The 15124-nt window shown below is 40.9% G+C and overlaps 8 non-coding genes across 8 annotated transcripts; all 8 read right to left on the bottom strand.

The window, feature by feature from the left end:
* Positions 1-784: 784 nt before the first annotated feature.
* Positions 785-857, bottom strand: TRNAF-GAA (transfer RNA phenylalanine (anticodon GAA)). The gene has a single exon. It is a non-coding gene; the product is annotated as a tRNA-Phe (tRNA).
* A 3241-nt stretch (positions 858-4098) lies between these two features.
* On the bottom strand, positions 4099-4171 carry TRNAF-GAA (transfer RNA phenylalanine (anticodon GAA)). The gene has a single exon. It is a non-coding gene; the product is annotated as a tRNA-Phe (tRNA).
* A 1048-nt stretch (positions 4172-5219) lies between these two features.
* TRNAF-GAA (transfer RNA phenylalanine (anticodon GAA)) lies at positions 5220-5292 on the bottom strand. Its single transcript has one exon. It is a non-coding gene; the product is annotated as a tRNA-Phe (tRNA).
* A 1048-nt stretch (positions 5293-6340) lies between these two features.
* Positions 6341-6413, bottom strand: TRNAF-GAA (transfer RNA phenylalanine (anticodon GAA)). Its single transcript has one exon. It is a non-coding gene; the product is annotated as a tRNA-Phe (tRNA).
* A 1073-nt stretch (positions 6414-7486) lies between these two features.
* Positions 7487-7559, bottom strand: TRNAF-GAA (transfer RNA phenylalanine (anticodon GAA)). Its single transcript has one exon. It is a non-coding gene; the product is annotated as a tRNA-Phe (tRNA).
* Positions 7560-8914: 1355 nt separating this feature from the next.
* Positions 8915-8987, bottom strand: TRNAF-GAA (transfer RNA phenylalanine (anticodon GAA)). The gene has a single exon. It is a non-coding gene; the product is annotated as a tRNA-Phe (tRNA).
* A 3609-nt stretch (positions 8988-12596) lies between these two features.
* TRNAF-GAA (transfer RNA phenylalanine (anticodon GAA)) lies at positions 12597-12669 on the bottom strand. Its single transcript has one exon. It is a non-coding gene; the product is annotated as a tRNA-Phe (tRNA).
* A 1762-nt stretch (positions 12670-14431) lies between these two features.
* Positions 14432-14504, bottom strand: TRNAF-GAA (transfer RNA phenylalanine (anticodon GAA)). Its single transcript has one exon. It is a non-coding gene; the product is annotated as a tRNA-Phe (tRNA).
* Positions 14505-15124: the final 620 nt, after the last annotated feature.

Here is a 15124-nt window from a genome sequence, read left to right as displayed (position 1 = left end):
GCACTTTCATGGGTGCCAAAACTACAACACACGAAGAGAGAAACGAGTACAAAGTACACTCATAGCAACATGCTGAAACCCGGGATCGAACCAGGGACCTTTAGATCTTCAATCTAACGCTCTCCCAACTGAGCTATTTCGGCTGCAAGCGCAACTTTTTACGATATTCTAAGACCGTAAAATTTGTGGTGTTTTGACATCGACAAAGGAAAAGAGAAATCAAAATCATATTCAAAATAGGTTGCAGAAAACCAAGAATGTGTCTGGGACTGTAATTTTAACACACTTCTCACGGACCTGCTTTGTCTTGCTTTATTTTTAGAATTTTCCCAAACTGCCAGACTTGCTGCTGATTTCGCACTTTCATGGGTGCCAAAACTACAACACACGAAGAGAGAAACGAGTACCAAGTACACTCATAACAACATACTGAAACCCGGGATCGAACCAGGGACCTTTAGATCTTCAATCTAACGCTCTACCAACTGAGCTATTTCGGCTGCAAGCGCAACTTTTTACGATATTCTAAGACCGTAAAATTTGTGGTGTTTTGACATCGACAAAGGAAAAGAGAAATCAAAATCATATTCAAAATAGGTTGCAGAAAACCAAGATTGTGTCTGGGACTGTCATTTTAACACTCTTCTCACGGACTTGCTTTGTCTTGCTTTATTTTTAGAATTTTCCCAAACTGCCAGACTTTCTGCTGATTTCGCACTTTCATGGGTGCCAAAACTACAACACACGAAGAGAGAAACGAGTACCAAGTACACTCATAGCAACATGCCGAAACCCGGGATCGAACCAGGGACCTTTAGATCTTCAGTCTAACGCTCTCCCAACTGAGCTATTTCGGCTGCAAGCACAACTTTTTACGATATTCTAAGACCGTCAAATTTGTGGTGTTTTGATCTTTTCAACGGTGAAAACTCCAAACATCGACAAAGGAAAAGAGAAATCAAAATCATATTCAAAATAGGTTGCAGAAAACCAAGAATGTGTCTGGGACTGTCATTTTAACACACTTCTCACGGACCTGCTTTGTCTTGCTTTATTTTTAGAATTTTCCCAAACTGCCAGACTTGCTGCTAATTTCGCACTTTCATGGGTGCCAAAACTACAACACACGAAGAGAGAAACGAGAACCAAGTACGCTCATAGCAACATGCCGAAACACGGGATCGAACCAGGGACCTTTAGATCTTCAGTCTAACGCTCTCCCAACTGAGCTATTTCAGCTGCAAGCGCAACTTTTTACGATATTCTAAGACCGTAAAATTTGTGGTGTTTTGATCTTTTCCACGGTGAAAACTCCAAACATCGACAAAGGAAAAGAGAAATCAAAATCATATTCAAAATAGGTTGCAGAAAACCAAGAATGTGTCTGGGACTGTCATTTTAACACACTTCTCACGGACCTGCTTTGTCTTGCTTTATTTTTAGAATTTTCCCAAACTGCCAGACTTGCTGCTGATTTCGCACTTTCATGGGTGCCAAAACTACAACACACAAAGAGAGAAACGAGAACCAAGTACGCTCATAGCAACATGCCGAAAGCCCGGAATCGAACCAGGGACCTTTAGATCTTCAGTCTAACGCTCTCCCAGCTGAGCTATTTCGGCTGCAAGTGCAAATTTTTACGATATTCTAAGACCGTAAAATTTGTGGTGTTTTGACATCGACAAAGGAAAAGAGAAATCAAAATCATATTCAAAATAGGTTGCAGAAAACCAAGAATGTGTCTGGGACTGTCATTTTAACACACTTCTCACGGACCTGCTTTGTCTTGCTTTATTTTTAGAATTTTCCCAAACTGCCAGACTTGCTGCTGATTTCGCACTTTCATGGGTGCCAAAACTACAACACACGAAGAGAGAAACGAGTACCAAGTACACTCATAGCAACATGCTGAAACCCAGGATCGAACCAGGGACCTTTAGATCTTCAATCTAACCCTCTCCCAACTGAGCTATTTCGGCTGCAAGCACAACTTTTTACGATATTCTAAGACCGTAAAATTTGTGGTGTTTTGACATCGACAAAGGAAAAGAGAAATCAAAATCATATTCAAAATAGGTTGCAGAAAACCAAGAATGTGTCTGGGACTGTCATTTTAACACACTTCTCACGGACCTGCTTTGTCTTGCTTTATTTTTAGAATTTTCCCAAACTGCCAGACTTGCTGCTGATTTCGCACTTTCATGGGTGCCAAAACTACAACACACAAAGAGAGAAACGAGAACCAAGTACGCTCATAGCAACATGCCGAAACCCGGGATCGAACCAGGGACCTTTAGATCTTCAGTCTAACACTCTCCCAACTGAGCTATTTCGGCTGCAAGCGCAACTTTTTACGATATTCTAAGACCGTAAAATTTGTGGTGTTTTGACATCGACAAAGGAAAAGAGAAATCAAAATCATATTCAAAATAGGTTGCAGAAAACCAAGAATGTGTCTGGGACTGTCATTTTAACACACTTCTCACGGACCTGCTTTGTCTTGCTTTATTTTTAGAATTTTCCCAAACTGCCAGACTTGCTGCTGATTTTGCACTTTCATGGGTGCCAAAACTACAAAACACAAAGAGAGAAACGAGTACCAAGTACACTCATAGCAACATGCTGAAACCCGGGATTGAACCAGGGACCTTTAGATCTTCAATCTAATGCTCTCCCAACTGAGCTATTTCGGCTGCAAGTGCAACTTTTTCCGATATTCTAAGACCGTCAAATTTGTGGTGTTTTGATCTTTTCCACGGTGAAAACTCTAAACATCGACAAAGGAAAAGAGAAATCAAAATCATATTCAAAATAGGTTGCAGAAAACCAAGAATGTGTCTGGGACTGTCATTTTAACACACTTCTCACGGACCTGCTTTGTCTTGCTTTATTTTTAGAATTTTCCCAAACTGCCAGACTTTCTGCTGATTTCGCACTTTCATGGGTGCCAAAACTACAACACACGAAGAGAGAAACGAGTACCAAGTACACTCATAACAACATGCCGAAACCCGGGATCGAACCAGGGACCTTTAGATCTTCAGTCTAACGCTCTCCCAACTGAGCTATTTCTGCTGCAAGCACAACTTTTTACGATATTCTAAGACCGTCAAATTTGTGGTGTTTTGATCTTTTCCACGGTGAAAACTCCAAACATCGACAAAGGAAAAGAGATATCAAAATCATATTCAAAATAGGTTGCAGAAAACCAAGAATGTGTCTGGGACTGTCATTTTAACACACTTCTCACGGACCTGCTTTGTCTTGCTATATTTTTAGAATTTTCCCAAACTGCCAGACTTTCTGCTGATTACGCACTTTCATGGGTGCCAAAACTACAACACACGAAGAGAGAAACAAGTACCAAGTACACTCATAGCAACATGCCGAAACCCGGGATTGAACCAGGGACCTTTAGATCTTCAGTCTAATGCTCTCCCAACTGAGCTATTTCGGCTGCAAGCGCAACTTTTTACGATATTCTAAGACCGTAAAATTTGTGGTGTTTTGACATCGACAAAGGAAAAGAGAAATCAAAATCATATTCAAAATAGGTTGCAGAAAACCAAGAATGTGTCTGGGACTGTCATTTTAACACACTTCTCACGGACCTGCTTTGTCTTGCTTTATTTTTAGAATTTTCCCAAACTGCCAGACTTGCTGCTGATTTCGTACTTTCATGGGTGCCAAAACAACAACACACGAAGAGAGAAACGAGTACCAAGCACACTCATAGCAACATGCTGAAACCCGGGATCGAACCAGGGACCTTTAGATCTTCAATCTAACGCTCTCCCAACTGAGCTATTTCGGCTGCAAGCGCAACTTTTTACGATATTCTAAGACCGTAAAATTTGTGGTGTTTTGACATCGACAAAGGAAAAGAGAAATCAAAATCATATTCAAAATAGGTTGCAGAAAACCAAGAATGTGTCTGGGACTGTCATTTTAACACACTTCTCACGGACCTGCTTTGTCTTGCTTTATTTTTAGAATTTTCCCAAACTGCCAGACTTTCTGCTGATTTCGCACTTTCATGGGTGCCAAAACTACAACACACGAAGAGAGAAACGAGAACCAAGTACGCTCATAGCAACATGCCGAAACCCGGGATTGAACCAGGGACCTTTAGATCTTCAGTCTAACGCTCTCCCAACTGAGCTATTTCGGCTGCAAGCACAACTTTTTACGATATTCTAAGACCGTCAAATTTGTGGTGTTTTGATCTTTTCCACGGTGAAAACTCCAAACATCGACAAAGGAAATGAGAAATCAAAATCATATTCAACATAGGTTGCAGAAAACCAAGATTGTGTCTGGGACTGTCATTTTAACACACTTCTCACGGACCTGCTTTGTCTTGCTTTATTTTTAGAATTTTTCCAAACTGCCACACTTGCTGCTGATTTCGCACTTTCATGGGTGCCAAAACTACAACACACGAAGAGAGTAACTAGAACCAAGTATGCTCATAGCAACATGCCGAAACCCGAGATCGAACCAGGGACCTTAAGATCTTCAGTCTAACGCTCTCCCAACTGAGCTATTTAGGCTGCAAGCGCCACTTTTTACGATATTCTAAGACCGTAAAATTTGTGGTGTTTTGACATCGACAAAGGAAAAGAGAAATCAAAATCATATTCAAAATAGGTTGCAGAAAACCAAGAATGTGTCTGGGACTGTCATTTTAACACACTTCTCACGGACCTGCTTTGTCTTGCTTTATTTTTAGAATTTTCCCAAACTGCCAGACTTGCTGCTGATTTCGCACTTTCATGGGTGCCAAAACTACAAAACACAAAGAGAGAAACGAGTACCAAGTACACTCATAGCAACATGCTGAAACCCGGGATCGAACCAGGGACCTTTAGATCTTCAATCTAATGCTCTCCCAACTGAGCTATTTCGGCTGCAAGTGCAACTTTTTACGATATTCTAAGACCGTCAAATTTGTGGTGTTTTGATCTTTTCCACGGTGAAAACTCTAAACATCGACAAAAGAAAAGAGAAATCAAAATCATATTCAAAATAGGTTGCAGAAAACCAAGAATGTGTCTGGGACTGTCATTTTAACACACTTCTCACGGACCTGCTTTGTCTTGCTTTATTTTTAGAATTTTCCCAAACTGCCAGACTTTCTGCTGATTTCGCACTTTCATGGGTGCCAAAACTACAACACACGAAGAGAGAAACGAGTACCAAGTACACTCATAACAACATGCCGAAACCCGGGATCGAACCAGGGACCTTTAGATCTTCAGTCTAACGCTCTCCCAACTGAGCTATTTCGGCTGCAAGCACAACTTTTTACGATATTCTAAGACCGTCAAATTTGTGGTGTTTTGATCTTTTCCACGGTGAAAACTCCAAACATCGACAAAGGAAAAGAGATATCAAAATCATATTCAAAATAGGTTGCAGAAAACCAAGAATGTGTCTGGGACTGTCATTTTAACACACTTCTCACGGACCTGCTTTGTCTTGCTTTATTTTTAGAATTTTCCCAAACTGCCAGACTTGCTGCTGATTTCGTACTTTCATGGGTGCCAAAACTACAACACACGAAGAGAGAAACGAGTACCAAGTACACTCATAGCAACATGCTGAAACCCGGGATCGAACCAGGGACCTTTAGATCTTCAGTCTAACGCTCTCCCAACTGAGCTATTTCGGCTGCAAGCACAACTTTTTACGATATTCTAAGACCGTCAAATTTGTGGTGTTTTGATCTTTTCCACGGTGAAAACTCGAAACATCGACAAAGGAAAAGAGATATCAAAATCATATTCAAAATAGGTTGCAGAAAACCAAGAATGTGTCTGGGACTGTCATTTTAACACACTTCTCACGGACCTGCTTTGTCTTGCTTTATTTTTAGAATTTTCCCAAACTGCCAGACTTGCTGCTGATTTCGCACTTTCATGGGTGCCAAAACTACAACACACGAAGAGAGAAACGAGTACCAAGTACACTCATAGCAACATGCTGAAACCCGGGATCGAACCAGGGACCTTTAGATCTTCAATCTAACGCTCTCCCAACTGAGCTATTTCGGCTGCAAGCGCAACTTTTTACGATATTCTAAGACCGTAAAATTTGTGGTGTTTTGACATCGACAAAGGAAAAGAGAAATCAAAATCATATTCAAAATAGGTTGCAGAAAACCAAGAATGTGTCTGGGACTGTCATTTTAACACACTTCTCACGGACCTGCTTTGTCTTGCTTTATTTTGAGAATTTTCCCAAACTGCCAGACTTGCTGCTGATTTCGCACTTTCATGGGTGCCAAAACTACAACACACGAAGAGAGAAACGAGAACCAAGTACGCTCATAGCAACATGCCGAAACCCGGGATCGAACCAGGGACCTTTAGATCTTCAGTCTAACGCTCTCCCAACTGAGCTATTTCGGCTGCAAGCACAACTTTTTACGATATTCTAAGACCGTCAAATTTGTGGTGTTTTGATCTTTTCCACGGTGAAAACTCCAAACATCGACAAAGGAAAAGAGAAATCAAAATCATATTCAACATAGGTTGCAGAAAACCAAGATTGTGTCTGGGACTGTCATTTTAACACACTTCTCACAGACCTGCTTTGTCTTGCTTTATTTTTAGAATTTTCCCAAACTGTCATCCTTGCTGCTGATTTCGCACATTCATGGGTGCCAAAACTACAACACACGAAGAGAGAAACGAGAATCAAGTACGCTCATAGCAACCTACCGAAACCTGGGATCGTACCAGGAACCTTTAGATCTTCAGTCTAACGCTCTCCCAACTGAGCTATTTCGGCTGCAAGCACAACTTTTTACGATATTCTAAGACCGTCAAATTTGTGGTGTTTTGATCTTTTCCACGGTGAAAACTCCAAACATCGACAAAGGAAAAGAGAAATCAAAATCATATTCAACATAGGTTGCAGAAAACCAAGAATGTGTCTGGGACTGTCATTTTACCACACTTCTCACAGACCTGCTTTGTCTTGCTTTATTTTTAGAATTTTCCCAAACTGCCACACTTGCTGCTGATTTCGCACATTCACGGGTGCAAAAACTACAACAAACGAAGAGAGAAAAGAGAATTAAGTACGCACATAGCAACCTGCCAAAACCCGGGATCGAACCAGGGACCTTTAGAACTTCAGTCTAACACTCTCCCAACTGAGCTATTTCGGCTGCATACACAATATTTTACGATATTCTAAGACCGTCAAATTTGTGGTGTTTTGATGTTTTCCAGGGAGAAAACGCCAAACATCGACAAAGGAAAAGAGAAATCAAAATCATATTCAACATAGGTTGCAGAAAACCAAGATTGTGTCTGGGACTGTCATTTTAACACACTTCTCACAGACCTGCTTTGTCTTGCTTTATTTTTAGAATTTTCCCAAACTGCCAGACTTTCTGCTGATTTCGCACTTTCATGGGTGCCAAAACTACAACACACGAAGAGACAAACGAGTACCAAGTACACTCATAGCAACATGCCGAAACCCGGGATTGAACCAGGGACCTTTAGATCTTCAGTCTAACGCTCTCCCAACTGAGCTATTTCGGCTGCAAGCGCAACTTTTTACGATATTCTAAGACCGTAAAATTTGTGGTGTTTTGACATCGACAAAGGAAAAGAGAAATCAAAATCATATTCAAAATAGGTTGCAGAAAACCAAGAATGTGTCTGGGACTGTCATTTTAACACACTTCTCACGGACCTGCTTTGTCTTGCTTTATTTTTAGAATTTTCCCAAACTGCCAGACTTGCTGCTGATTTCGTACTTTCATGGGTGCCAAAACAACAACACACGAAGAGAGAAACGAGTACCAAGTACACTCATAGCAACATGCTGAAACCCGGGATCGAACCAGGGACCTTTAGATCTTCAATCTAACGCTCTCCCAACTGAGCTATTTCGGCTGCAAGCGCAACTTTTTACGATATTCTAAGACCGTAAAATTTGTGGTGTTTTGACATCGACAAAGGAAAAGAGAAATCAAAATCATATTCAAAATAGGTTGCAGAAAACCAAGAATGTGTCTGGGACTGTCATTTTAACACACTTCTCACGGACCTGCTTTGTCTTGCTATATTTTTAGAATTTTCCCAAACTGTCAGACTTGCTGCTGATTTCGCACTTTCATGGGTGCCAAAACTACAACACACGAAGAGAGAAACGAGTACAAAGTACACTCATAGCAACATGCTGAAACCCGGGATCGAACCAGGGACCTTTAGATCTTCAATCTAACGCTCTCCCAACTGAGCTATTTCGGCTGCAAGCGCAACTTTTTACGATATTCTAAGACCGTAAAATTTGTGGTGTTTTGACATCGACAAAGGAAAAGAGAAATCAAAATCATATTCAAAATAGGTTGCAGAAAACCAAGAATGTGTCTGGGACTGTAATTTTAACACACTTCTCACGGACCTGCTTTGTCTTGCTTTATTTTTAGAATTTTCCCAAACTGCCAGACTTGCTGCTGATTTCGCACTTTCATGGGTGCCAAAACTACAACACACGAAGAGAGAAACGAGTACCAAGTACACTCATAACAACATACTGAAACCCGGGATCGAACCAGGGACCTTTAGATCTTCAATCTAACGCTCTACCAACTGAGCTATTTCGGCTGCAAGCGCAACTTTTTACGATATTCTAAGACCGTAAAATTTGTGGTGTTTTGACATCGACAAAGGAAAAGAGAAATCAAAATCATATTCAAAATAGGTTGCAGAAAACCAAGATTGTGTCTGGGACTGTCATTTTAACACTCTTCTCACGGACTTGCTTTGTCTTGCTTTATTTTTAGAATTTTCCCAAACTGCCAGACTTTCTGCTGATTTCGCACTTTCATGGGTGCCAAAACTACAACACACGAAGAGAGAAACGAGTACCAAGTACACTCATAGCAACATGCCGAAACCCGGGATCGAACCAGGGACCTTTAGATCTTCAGTCTAACGCTCTCCCAACTGAGCTATTTCGGCTGCAAGCACAACTTTTTACGATATTCTAAGACCGTCAAATTTGTGGTGTTTTGATCTTTTCAACGGTGAAAACTCCAAACATCGACAAAGGAAAAGAGAAATCAAAATCATATTCAAAATAGGTTGCAGAAAACCAAGAATGTGTCTGGGACTGTCATTTTAACACACTTCTCACGGACCTGCTTTGTCTTGCTTTATTTTTAGAATTTTCCCAAACTGCCAGACTTGCTGCTAATTTCGCACTTTCATGGGTGCCAAAACTACAACACACGAAGAGAGAAACGAGAACCAAGTACGCTCATAGCAACATGCCGAAACACGGGATCGAACCAGGGACCTTTAGATCTTCAGTCTAACGCTCTCCCAACTGAGCTATTTCAGCTGCAAGCGCAACTTTTTACGATATTCTAAGACCGTAAAATTTGTGGTGTTTTGATCTTTTCCACGGTGAAAACTCCAAACATCGACAAAGGAAAAGAGAAATCAAAATCATATTCAAAATAGGTTGCAGAAAACCAAGAATGTGTCTGGGACTGTCATTTTAACACACTTCTCACGGACCTGCTTTGTCTTGCTTTATTTTGCTTTATTTTTAGAATTTTCCCAAACTGCCAGACTTGCTGCTGATTTCGCACTTTCATGGGTGCCAAAACTACAACACACGAAGAGAGAAACGAGAACCAAGTACGCTCATAGCAACATGCCGAAACCCGGGATCGAACCAGGGACCTTTAGATCTTCAATCTAACGCTCTCCCAACTGAGCTATTTCGGCTGCAAGCGCAACTTTTTACGATATTCTAAGACCGTAAAATTTGTGGTGTTTTGACATCGACAAAGGAAAAGAGAAATCAAAATCATATTCAAAATAGGTTGCAGAAAACCAAGAATGTGTCTGGGACTGTCATTTTAACACACTTCTCACGGACCTGCTTTGTCTTGCTTTATTTTTAGAATTTTCCCAAACTGCCAGACTTGCTGCTGATTTCGCACTTTCATGGGTGCCAAAACTACAACACACGAAGAGAGAAACGAGTACCAAGTACACTCATAGCAACATGCTGAAACCCGGGATCGAACCAGGGACCTTTAGATCTTCAATCTAACGCTCTCCCAACTGAGCTATTTCGGCTGCAAGCGCAACTTTTTACGATATTCTAAGACCGTCAAATTTGTGGTGTTTTGATCTTTTCCACGGTGAAAACTCCAAACATCGACAAAGGAAAAGAGAAATCAAAATCATATTCAACATAGGTTGCATAAAACCAAGATTGTGTCTGGGACTGTCATTTTAACACACTTCTCACGGACCTGCTTTGTCTTGCTTTATTTTTAGAATTTTTCCAAACTGCCACACTTGCTGCTGATTTCGCACTTTCATGGGTGCCAAAACTACAACACACGAAGAGAGAAACTAGAACCAAGTATGCTCATAGCAACATGCCGAAACCCAGGATCGAACCAGGGACCTTTAGATCTTCAGTCTAACGCTCTCCCAACTGAGCTATTTCGGCTGCAAGCACAAATTTTTACGATATTCTAAGACCGTAAAATTTGTGGTGTTTTGACATCGACAAAGGAAAAGAGAAATCAAAATCATATTCAAAATAGGTTGCAGAAAACCAAGAATGTGTCTGGGACTGTCATTTTAACACACTTCTCACGGACCTGCTTTGTCTTGCTTTATTTTTAGAATTTTCCCAAACTGCCAGACTTGCTGCTGATTTCGCACTTTCATGGGTGCCAAAACTACAACACACAAAGAGAGAAACGAGAACCAAGTACGCTCATAGCAACATGCCGAAAGCCCGGAATCGAACCAGGGACCTTTAGATCTTCAGTCTAACGCTCTCCCAGCTGAGCTATTTCGGCTGCAAGTGCAAATTTTTACGATATTCTAAGACCGTAAAATTTGTGGTGTTTTGACATCGACAAAGGAAAAGAGAAATCAAAATCATATTCAAAATAGGTTGCAGAAAACCAAGAATGTGTCTGGGACTGTCATTTTAACACACTTCTCACGGACCTGCTTTGTCTTGCTTTATTTTTAGAATTTTCCCAAACTGCCAGACTTGCTGCTGATTTCGCACTTTCATGGGTGCCAAAACTACAACACACGAAGAGAGAAACGAGTACCAAGTACACTCATAGCAACATGCTGAAACCCAGGATCGAACCAGGGACCTTTAGATCTTCAATCTAACGCTCTCCCAACTGAGCTATTTCGGCTGCAAGCACAACTTTTTACGATATTCTAAGACCGTAAAATTTGTGGTGTTTTGACATCGACAAAGGAAAAGAGAAATCAAAATCATATTCAAAATAGGTTGCAGAAAACCAAGAATGTGTCTGGGACTGTCATTTTAACACACTTCTCACGGACCTGCTTTGTCTTGCTTTATTTTTAGAATTTTCCCAAACTGCCAGACTTGCTGCTGATTTCGCACTTTCATGGGTGCCAAAACTACAACACACAAAGAGAGAAACGAGAACCAAGTACGCTCATAGCAACATGCCGAAAGCCCGGAATCGAACCAGGGACCTTTAGATCTTCAGTCTAACGCTCTCCCAGCTGAGCTATTTCGGCTGCAAGTGCAAATTTTTACGATATTCTAAGACCGTAAAATTTGTGGTGTTTTGACATCGACAAAGGAAAAGAGAAATCAAAATCATATTCAAAATAGGTTGCAGAAAACCAAGAATGTGTCTGGGACTGTCATTTTAACACACTTCTCACGGACCTGCTTTGTCTTGCTTTATTTTTAGAATTTTCCCAAACTGCCAGACTTGCTGCTGATTTCGCACTTTCATGGGTGCCAAAACTACAACACACGAAGAGAGAAACGAGTACCAAGTACACTCATAGCAACATGCTGAAACCCAGGATCGAACCAGGGACCTTTAGATCTTCAATCTAACCCTCTCCCAACTGAGCTATTTCGGCTGCAAGCACAACTTTTTACGATATTCTAAGACCGTAAAATTTGTGGTGTTTTGACATCGACAAAGGAAAAGAGAAATCAAAATCATATTCAAAATAGGTTGCAGAAAACCAAGAATGTGTCTGGGACTGTCATTTTAACACACTTCTCACGGACCTGCTTTGTCTTGCTTTATTTTTAGAATTTTCCCAAACTGCCAGACTTGCTGCTGATTTCGCACTTTCATGGGTGCCAAAACTACAACACACAAAGAGAGAAACGAGAACCAAGTACGCTCATAGCAACATGCCGAAACCCGGGATCGAACCAGGGACCTTTAGATCTTCAGTCTAACACTCTCCCAACTGAGCTATTTCGGCTGCAAGCACAACTTTTTACGATATTCTAAGACCGTCAAATTTGTGGTGTTTTGATCTTTTCCACGGTGAAAACTCCAAACATCGACAAAGGAAAAGAGAAATCAAAATCATATTCAACATAGGTTGCAGAAAACCAAGATTGTGTCTGGGACTGTCATTTTAACACACTTCTCACGGACCTGCTTTGTCTTGCTTTATTTTTAGAATTTTTCCAAACTGCCACACTTGCTGCTGATTTCGCACTTTCATGGGTGCCAAAACTACAACACACGAAGAGAGAAACTAGAACCAAGTACGCTCATAGCAACATGCCGAAACCCGGGATCGAACCAGGGACCTTTAGATCTTCAGTCTAACGCTCTCCCAACTGAGCTATTTCGGCTGCAAGCGCAACTTTTTACGATATTCTAAGACCGTAAAATTTGTGGTGTTTTGACATCGACAAAGGAAAAGAGAAATCAAAATCATATTCAAAATAGGTTGCAGAAAACCAAGAATGTGTCTGGGACTGTCATTTTAACACACTTCTCACGGACCTGCTTTGTCTTGCTTTATTTTTAGAATTTTCCCAAACTGCCAGACTTGCTGCTGATTTTGCACTTTCATGGGTGCCAAAACTACAAAACACAAAGAGAGAAACGAGTACCAAGTACACTCATAGCAACATGCTGAAACCCGGGATTGAACCAGGGACCTTTAGATCTTCAATCTAATGCTCTCCCAACTGAGCTATTTCGGCTGCAAGTGCAACTTTTTCCGATATTCTAAGACCGTCAAATTTGTGGTGTTTTGATCTTTTCCACGGTGAAAACTCTAAACATCGACAAAGGAAAAGAGAAATCAAAATCATATTCAAAATAGGTTGCAGAAAACCAAGAATGTGTCTGGGACTGTCATTTTAACACACTTCTCACGGACCTGCTTTGTCTTGCTTTATTTTTAGAATTTTCCCAAACTGCCAGACTTTCTGCTGATTTCGCACTTTCATGGGTGCCAAAACTACAACACACGAAGAGAGAAACGAGTACCAAGTACACTCATAACAACATGCCGAAACCCGGGATCGAACCAGGGACCTTTAGATCTTCAGTCTAACGCTCTCCCAACTGAGCTATTTCTGCTGCAAGCACAACTTTTTACGATATTCTAAGACCGTCAAATTTGTGGTGTTTTGATCTTTTCCACGGTGAAAACTCCAAACATCGACAAAGGAAAAGAGATATCAAAATCATATTCAAAATAGGTTGCAGAAAACCAAGAATGTGTCTGGGACTGTCATTTTAACACACTTCTCACGGACCTGCTTTGTCTTGCTATATTTTTAGAATTTTCCCAAACTGCCAGACTTTCTGCTGATTACGCACTTTCATGGGTGCCAAAACTACAACACACGAAGAGAGAAACAAGTACCAAGTACACTCATAGCAACATGCCGAAACCCGGGATTGAACCAGGGACCTTTAGATCTTCAGTCTAATGCTCTCCCAACTGAGCTATTTCGGCTGCAAGCGCAACTTTTTACGATATTCTAAGACCGTAAAATTTGTGGTGTTTTGACATCGACAAAGGAAAAGAGAAATCAAAATCATATTCAAAATAGGTTGCAGAAAACCAAGAATGTGTCTGGGACTGTCATTTTAACACACTTCTCACGGACCTGCTTTGTCTTGCTTTATTTTTAGAATTTTCCCAAACTGCCAGACTTGCTGCTGATTTCGTACTTTCATGGGTGCCAAAACAACAACACACGAAGAGAGAAACGAGTACCAAGCACACTCATAGCAACATGCTGAAACCCGGGATCGAACCAGGGACCTTTAGATCTTCAATCTAACGCTCTCCCAACTGAGCTATTTCGGCTGCAAGCGCAACTTTTTACGATATTCTAAGACCGTAAAATTTGTGGTGTTTTGACATCGACAAAGGAAAAGAGAAATCAAAATCATATTCAAAATAGGTTGCAGAAAACCAAGAATGTGTCTGGGACTGTCATTTTAACACACTTCTCACGGACCTGCTTTGTCTTGCTTTATTTTTAGAATTTTCCCAAACTGCCAGACTTTCTGCTGATTTCGCACTTTCATGGGTGCCAAAACTACAACACACGAAGAGAGAAACGAGAACCAAGTACGCTCATAGCAACATGCCGAAACCCGGGATTGAACCAGGGACCTTTAGATCTTCAGTCTAACGCTCTCCCAACTGAGCTATTTCGGCTGCAAGCACAACTTTTTACGATATTCTAAGACCGTCAAATTTGTGGTGTTTTGATCTTTTCCACGGTGAAAACTCCAAACATCGACAAAGGAAATGAGAAATCAAAATCATATTCAACATAGGTTGCAGAAAACCAAGATTGTGTCTGGGACTGTCATTTTAACACACTTCTCACGGACCTGCTTTGTCTTGCTTTATTTTTAGAATTTTTCCAAACTGCCACACTTGCTGCTGATTTCGCACTTTCATGGGTGCCAAAACTACAACACACGAAGAGAGTAACTAGAACCAAGTATGCTCATAGCAACATGCCGAAACCCGAGATCGAACCAGGGACCTTAAGATCTTCAGTCTAACGCTCTCCCAACTGAGCTATTTAGGCTGCAAGCGCCACTTTTTACGATATTCTAAGACCGTAAAATTTGTGGTGTTTTGACATCGACAAAGGAAAAGAGAAATCAAAATCATATTCAAAATAGGTTGCAGAAAACCAAGAATGTGTCTGGGACTGTCATTTTAACACACTTCTCACGGACCTGCTTTGTCTTGCTTTATTTTTAGAATTTTCCCAAACTGCCAGACTTGCTGCTGATTTCGCACTTTCATGGGTGCCAAAACTA

This window comes from Eleutherodactylus coqui, chromosome 3, assembly GCF_035609145.1.
Source record: "Eleutherodactylus coqui strain aEleCoq1 chromosome 3, aEleCoq1.hap1, whole genome shotgun sequence".
NCBI classification, from domain to species: domain Eukaryota; kingdom Metazoa; phylum Chordata; class Amphibia; order Anura; family Eleutherodactylidae; genus Eleutherodactylus; species Eleutherodactylus coqui.
This window is presented reverse-complemented; position numbering and strand designations above follow the sequence as displayed.